The sequence below is a fragment of the Solanum pennellii genome, chromosome 8 (assembly GCF_001406875.1).
Source record: "Solanum pennellii chromosome 8, SPENNV200".
NCBI classification, from domain to species: domain Eukaryota; kingdom Viridiplantae; phylum Streptophyta; class Magnoliopsida; order Solanales; family Solanaceae; genus Solanum; species Solanum pennellii.
In genome coordinates, this window is record NC_028644.1 from 5,981,772 (window position 1) to 5,990,436 (window position 8,665).

Consider the following 8,665-nt stretch of genomic DNA (forward strand, 5'->3'; position numbering starts at 1 on the left):
TATATATATATATATATAAGAGCCAAGTTGAGGACGACCAAGGGCAATTTATCATTTCATAAATATCCTACAAAATATCAATTAAACAATGGCATTTTAGTAATTTTATATTATTTAAGGGTGAAATAAATAATTGTATAATTAATGACCAAAATGAAAATCTAGAAGAATACATACATGTCTTAACTTTTAAATTGGCCCATAAAGATATTTTAATAATTGTGTTAAAATCTATTAATTAACTTTTTACAAGCAATAATAAAAGCTAAGCTTGTTTTGACATGTTTTTGAAAGAAAAATTTGAACTAATTTAAAGTAAAATGTGTTTGAAAAGTTAATATTTTTGTTCCTATAAATATCTTAGAGAATTATTGCGTAAACATATTTTTAGTATTTGCTATAGAATATGATCACTAAATTCGTATCTTGATTATTAAAATATAATCTTTAAAATGACGTATCAATATTTTTTAATTGATTTGACGATATATAAAATTACGTGACTAAAATAATGAACAATATTTGACTATTAAATAGGGAAAATTTACATAGAATATATTCTTAATATCAAATATGATAAACTATTTGACAAGAAAAATTTGACAATAAAAAAAATTAATATTCAAATTCTAAGGAATATTAAAATACAAACTAAAGAAAAATGAGTAGTAAAAAAATAAAGAAAAAAACAAAAAAATAAAAATGTCAATAGAAAAGGGCTTGAGAAATATAGAGGAAGAAAAAAAATAAAAAAAATAATAACTTAAAAAAAAAACAAGTATGTTGGTTATTTTGTGGGAGGTAAGATTCAAAGTTTTCTTTTACGATATGATATTTAGAGTGTAGTATCAAAAAAATTATTAATATAATTTAGAATATAACATTATGTCAATTGTTATCGTATATACAAATAAAATTGCTTTCATGATTGTTTTTATTTTTGTGAGTTAGAAATCAATATATTAATAAATATTTTCAATATTTAGAGCAGAGGGATGATCGGGGTCGGGGGGAGGGCGGAGTAAAAATATTAAATTTTGAAATTGAAAATATTTTTTTAGAAATTGATGCTTATGTAATTTTAAGTTAGATGAAAGTTTTGGAAAATGTTCTATTAACTTTTGAAGGAAAGTCATTTTCCTTAATTTTGAGAAAAAATGAATTGATTTGGAAAACAATTTCCAAAAATTTTGTTCCAAGCAAACATGAGAAATTAGAAAACATTTTTCAAAAAATGTTTTCCTTCATACCAAACACACCATATATATATATATAACTCAAGCCAATCGAATTCTTAAAACATAAACCCCGACTTACCTTTATTTGGACTTCAACATACGATTTTGGAAAGTATACACCAAACAAAAATAGTCGTTGAACAGAAACCTAGCAAAGACAACATAAATTATATGAGCCATTAATGTAGCATCAAACTACCTTCAGCATCAGTGATACAATGTAAAATCAGCCACCCTAGGAACAAGGAAACTATGATTTTCTGACCGTCTGGACTACATGAAAGAAACTAAGCTTATATTGATTAGGATGATCACTGAAATCAGTTGGAACAACTTTATATAACTACTTCCCGCTTGCTCTTAATCATTTTGAAAAATTAGTCCAATTAACACCACCTAGGTGCCATCCTCTCAAAAAGTTGTGAGGAAAAATATGTCAAAGTGGCTCTTCCCCAGACATCTAAGATCTGCAGCCTTCAGCAAATGGTCTCTTCCAGACTTCGGTGACCTCTTTTCCTCTCAAAATCATCCCTCAAGTCGTCGCATTAGAAGTTTTCACATGCTAAACCAGGTAGTTGCACTTCAAGGAGCCTAAGCAATTCAACTCCAATAACTTGTTGTTGGACAACTGAAATACTTGAAGAAAATGAAAGAGGAACACAACTTACTTTATAACACATATATAGTTCAAAAAAGACGAAATACACCATCTTGATTTCATTTGAGCCTTGTTTTATATATTTTATTGTCTTACATATTCAGTACATTTTTTTCATACTGACGTCTCCTACAGGGACGCTGCATTTCATGGTGAAAGCACAAGTACTCCAGCTACTAGACCTCTTTAGTAGGAGCACAGGTACTCAGCTGTTATTGGTGAAGCTCCAGGTTAATTTGGGGCTTACTGAGTCATTGGCACCAATTTTGTTAGTGTACGTTAAGGTTAAGTATTTTGTCCTGCCCTGAACTAAGATTTTCTTTCTTTTAGAGGCTTCGTAGATTAATGTATATAGTTCAGTTGTGTCTTGTTTCTTAATAAGTTGTGGCCTCAATGCCCAAGTCTTGTATATAACTTTTTGGTCTACTCATATTGGTTCGTATCATGACATTTTATGTGAACTTTTCATAACTTTAAGATTGTCATAGTTATATGCATAGTAAGCACAGGTTATATGTTGGTTCTCTTGGGTCTTTAAGGCATCAGATGTTTGTCCGTCTTAATGGAGTTTGAGGCGTGACAACATTCTGATACAATATATTTAGATCTAGTGCCACGAGCTGACAAAATATAATTGGATCGCGTGTCACATTCCGACACAATAAAAGTAAAGAAAAAATATGTTAAACAACTTAATGTACTCAGACTTAAAAGAACTCAATCTCAAAAGAGCTTGGTGTGGATGCATGAGTCCTTATGTGTGTTCTTGATATTGTTGACTGATTACATACTTATTTTGGCGTTGTTATCACTTTTTCATGTTGGTTGTTGCTTGCCACCTCCTAACTACCATGGTTAATTTTAACTATTAATTACTACATATTAGGTTCTATTTTGAGTTTGCCGATGATACCTACTTAGTACATGTTGTATTGTATGACTCCTACTTGTGTTTTCTTCGTTTTAGTGCAGCGAGTGTATCATCGACTTTGACTCGCCCTCAGTTCTAGCTAGTCTCCAGTAGATTAGATTTCAGGGTGCGCTTTTCCTGTCAGCTCGTGTTGGATCCTCTCAGTCATGGCATGGTATCCTTAGATTTCGGACATAGACTATTGTACTTATTTATTTTGAATTCTTTAATACTCTTAGACTTGGTTTTTTGAGAATAGATGTTCTTGATGTGATGACTTTCAGGTAGGGCTGTGTATCCGCCGGTTCGGTTCGATTTTGAAGTTTATCGGGTTGACTTATTGGTTATAAATTTGTAGAGATGCTAAACCGTTATAGAACCATTAAGATATTGGTTTATCGGTTATTGTTTTATCGGTTTTTTATCGTTATCGGTTTAACCGTTAAGATTCGACACAAAAGAAAAAACATTGAAAATCACTTAGAAACAAGGTGACAAACCAAATAAACCATGCACTTGAGTTCACAAGTTACATCTTGCTCAAAAGCAAACACTTTTACATTGTAGAATAATCAAGTGTTTGAGACAACCAAAAATAAAAGTAGGAAATTGAAATCTAAGTCGAGGACTTCATATACAAAATGGTATAAATATAATTATTTGATTTACTATCGGATTATCGATTAACCCATTAAGAAAAACATCAAACCGTTAAGAACCAATAACCCGATAACAAAAACCACTAAACCAATAACCCAATACTATAAATCAATAACTTTTTTTTCGGTTCGGTTTTGAACAGCCCTACTTTCAGGTTTTGGGGATAGGATAATATGTACTAGACATTAGATGTTTATTTATTAGTTACTTTAATAAGTTTGAGCTTACGCATTATGGTTGTTATCCGTAGTTGACCAATTGATATAAGTTGAGGTTAGATTCATTGGTTCGTCCACCTAAGAGGTTAAGTGTGGTGCCACTCATGACTCATTTTGGATCCTGACAGTATTATCAATGGAATTTAAAAATCGATATTGAAAATTTGATGATCAAGGTCGGGGATCGATGCCCTACCGTTTATTTTTTAATTTGTAACTGATGAAAATTAAGTGACATGTTTTTTTATAAAAAAAATATTCTCTCACCAAATTTCTCCTTTATGTTATTTAGTAAAAAAAAACATATATTACATACATAACAAACTAAAACATCGACATTTTTAATAAATATTAAAAATATGGCTAAGGGGTCCTATTAAATGCTAAAATATTAACATTTTGAAAATTTTTTAGAGTTGAAATGTTGTATTAATCATATCTCAAAAATATTATAAAGTTTTGCATAACAAAATTATCACAACCCTTCAGAAAAATCACAATCATTCAGTGTGAAAAGGTGTTCGATTTTAATATATTTTATAAAATAAATAAATATAGTTTGAAATATTTTGTAGGATGTAGACTAAGACTTTTGGTATTATTACTTATTCATCATATTTGAGATAATCAATTAATCAAACGAATGGTCCATAAAGCTAGCGTTTAACCATAGATTTTTCAATATTTTTGGGAAATATTATTTGGGTGAAAATTTGAATGAAATTTCACATGTGTTTGGCCATAGTATTCGGGATAAATATTTCACTTTTTTGATAAATATGATTTATACCCATAAGTTTTAAAAACTATCAAAACTAACCATAAATTTGTATAATAAGTCAATTGGATCTTTGTTGCAACAAATAACAAGTAGTGTCCATGACAGGTCTTCCCGTTACCTAGTACCAAATATCAAATGTTCCACGAGGAAGAGTGAGAAGCATGTGGCTTTCTAATGCAAATATATGTTGCCATCAAAATGTATTTTGGTAATGAAAGAGAATCTAAATTCAATTGCAGATAAAGAGCCAACTAAACACATGTATTATCTATAAATACATTACACCAGTTAACTTTTCTACTCTATTTCTCCTTTGTATTGGAATAGATAGTGAGATATACATATCATCGATTGCTTTAAATCCAAGGTTTCTTTGCGTTTAGAAGAAAATTATGATGGACATGTATATTCAACTTTATGTATCTGCCATTAAATCAATTCCTCATTATGTTATCATTCTTAGAGTTTTGTCAATAATACTCACTTACCTAAAATTCTCTTCCAAGGAAAATGTATGATACAAAGATGCATTATTTTTGCAGAGCAAAATATAAAACTTGCAAAAATCATATAACTTTTTTGCTTTGGGCCAAATTAATCCAAAACAAATTGAAAATTACTACTAAATAGCACCAAGAAAACTGACTAAGCTAGTACACTTCTGAATGTTGTGTTTGGTGACTGAATGCTCTCTGTTGGTGTATTATATACCCCAATAAGTTGCATTTATATTTTAAAATCACTGAAATGTAATAATGATTTTTATTATATTACACCACTATGTTATATTCTATATGTACTAAATGGACAACAACAACAACAACTTCCAGATGTAATCACGAGTCAAGTCTAGGGCACCATAAAGACAACACCACAAAAATTTCAAGTTGATTTTATTGATGTCTTTTATTTTGTCACCAAAATAACTAAGAGTCCTCTCTTTTAAAAATATTTTTATCCCTAAGATAGACAAAATAAATGTAATTTTATTTGATTTTTTGTTATTTTACTATAAAAAAAATTAATTGAATGAAATTGCAGTTACGCAAGTTGGATATAGAGCTTTTTTTAATATTTTTTAGTAAAATAAATTTATGACTTGGCTTTATATATTTATAGTCCATTAAACTTGTCACTAAATTTTATTTTGATATACAAACTACAACTTGTTTCAATGGAATACCTAAACACTTCACACATTTTTTGTTCAAATTTTGAAAGAAAAAAAAAAATCTGTGTGCGTGATTATAAATGGTTATTAGATAGTTATAGCATGTTTGAGGTTTACCATTTTTTTTTATATGAGTCGAATATATAAAATTAAAGAAGATGACATATTTTATATCCAACATATATTGTAATTTAATTTAATGTTAATGTCTAACATGATTTTAAAATGAACATTAGATTACATATTCTTTTAATATTAGTCATGATAACATAAGTTATAACTTATTTTTTAATTCGATAGAAATAAGAAGAGTACTTCAAAGTCTAATGCTTATTATATTCTTTAATTTATTTACGTAAAAATATTTAAAATTAATTTATTATTTAAGAATATAATTAAATAACATATAAATACAATTTAAGACCGTAATATTGAACCGATCAAATTTATATTTTAAATTAACATTTTTATAATAATGCATCATCATCTCAAAACCCTAGATATGCCTCCCTTAAAAAGATCAACTTGATGAACAATTTTTATTTTTAGAATGAGGGTTTAGGTGAGAGGATTCTCTTTATTCTACCTTGTTCATTTTTAAGCTAATGTTCTCTCATTGTCCTAGTTCTACTTTTTCTTGCTTGTCTCTTCCCTATAAAACTTCTCCCATCGTTCCTCTTTTTAGAGTGGATCATAGCATTATTTTCTGGAAAATTTACATAATTAGACATATATTTTAGTACCATATATATTATTATTACATACTTTTAAAATTATATGAATTCTATTATCAAATAAGAGTTTTCTATTATATATTGAGAAAGATATAATTAGATATATATATTTTTGCTATCAGATACATCAAAATTAGGAGAGAGACGAGCGAGACAGGAAAGGAGGTGAACGAGATTTGCTATGCATCTCAAGTACATATGTGAATCACTAGATACACACTAGATACATTTATATGTATGTTCTGGTGATTCACATGTATATGAGATACTAGATATATAAGAGAGTGACAAGCGTTACGAAAGAGAGGTGAGCGAGATTTGTTATGTATCTCAGATATATCCAAATTCACTTTGAAACAATATATCTAGAATAAATTACACCTAATTTTTTTGTCCTCAAGTATTCTAAGATACATGTAGCTAGACGTATCTAATGCACCAAAAGTTGATAAATTACGTAATATTACAAACTAGAGTGTAATTAACTAATCAACTCCTAAATTAATGAGATTTATGTAAGTTTTTATTTTAATGATGAGGACTTTGAAAGTCGCAACTAAGTGCTTGATTTTGGTTATGTCACGACGACACATTTGCATTTCATCAAAGAGATTTTGTTCCTATAGAAAAAGTGAAAAAAATTGTTGTTATCGTCTTTCTAGCTTCTACTCATGATCACAACATGCATTTAACTGTCATCTCTCTATGAAGATCGAAAGAATGTGTGTAAAATCTTTGCGTTGGTAACGTATTTAATATTGCTTTTAATTTATTTATTTTTTTGAAAATTTTATTTTCCACACATAAAGAAATGAATTTTGAACTCAAAAATTAAATCGAAACAAAGGATGGCCTAAGGCCATATAATGATCAGCCTATCTCTTTTTCATTACTATTCACACACATTTAGCATTTTCTTCCCTATGCTTTAGACTTTAGAGTCATACCAAATGATAAAACTTGCTTAAACAACAGTATTAAATAACTTTTTAAAATCAAATTAAAAGATATGTTTGAATTATCAAATAAAATTAATAAAACAGTGTAAATTCCTCGAAAATGATGAATTTTAATCAAAGTTTGCTAACTTAACAAAGTAATTAGCAATTGGAATTGTATGTTAAGACAATGAATAAAAAATTCCATACAATATTAATTTAACGAACTTTAAGAAGATATTTTACTAATTAAATGAAATATACGATGTATTAGTAGATACACGAGTCAATGCTCTTTCCACATTAACTGATGCAAGATTTAAACATTTTCAGTCAATCATATTTTTGAAATTATTGTGTTTTTCCCTAAATTAACCTGATAGTGTGAAAAAAAAAATCAGTGAACAAAGTTTAAGCTCATTAAAAAATGCAACGTTTCAAATAGGAAGAGTTTTGACCATATCATATTGAAATGATTTGCATATCCACCTTAATTAATTAATGATAGGATGAGTTAAAATATTCTGTTGAATCACTTACTAAGATTAGTCAAAATCTTTGTACTTATAATTTAAATATTAGATCATTTAGACTATTTATTAACCACTTACTAAGATTAATTAGTCAAAATCTTGTACTCATAATTTAAAGTCAAGATTATTTAGAATATTTTTTCAAGAAACAATATATCATTGTTTCCAATGGCAATTTACCTCTCTCTTTTACTTTTGATTATAATCCTTTCAAATGTGGTTGAGAGTTATAAGTATGTCGCAAGATTGAATTTTAGATTGAGGTATGATTTATATATGTTTGGACATTTTAAATTTACAAAAATGTAAATGTAGTCAAAACTGTGAACTTTTCTTCGTAGTACAAAAAATTCTTTCATTTCTCTTTGAAGGTCTTTGTCCAACATATTGTTTTTTTAGACTATTCATGGAGACTTATATGACTGTGTGGACATCTACAAGCAACCAACTCTTCTGCATTTAACATTGGGCTCAGAAAGAATTAAGGTATATATTTTGTTATAGATATATTTTTACTTCTGAAGTATATATAAGCTTTGAATTAAGGTATATTCATTTTATTTAATGTGGAATGCAAAAATTAGATGACGATCACGAAGAAGCTTGAAAGACAAATTAAAAGCAATGGAGCCAAAAAGGGGAAACGAATTGGATGATTTAAAGGTGGAGAAATATTGGTTAAATAAAGAAGGATGTCCAGTTAGAACTGTATCGATACATGACTAGTGCATTCGTCTTTCTCTCTATTTTAGTGTATCTGTAGCAAAAATATAAATATCTAACTATATTTTTTTTCAATATATGATAAAATAAATTCTTACTAA

The 8,665-nt window shown here is 28.3% G+C and overlaps 1 long non-coding RNA gene across 1 annotated transcript in view; it reads right to left on the reverse strand.

The window, feature by feature from the left end:
• Positions 1 to 6,809, reverse strand: part of LOC114078391 — an 18,581-nt gene extending 11,772 nt beyond the window's left edge. Inside the window, exons 1-2 of the long non-coding RNA XR_003580117.1 lie at positions 6,797 to 6,809; positions 6,298 to 6,299 (exon numbers count right to left, since the gene is read on the reverse strand). This is a non-coding gene — a long non-coding RNA (uncharacterized LOC114078391). The remainder of the gene's footprint in view (positions 1 to 6,297; positions 6,300 to 6,796) is intronic.
• Positions 6,810 to 8,665: the final 1,856 nt, after the last annotated feature.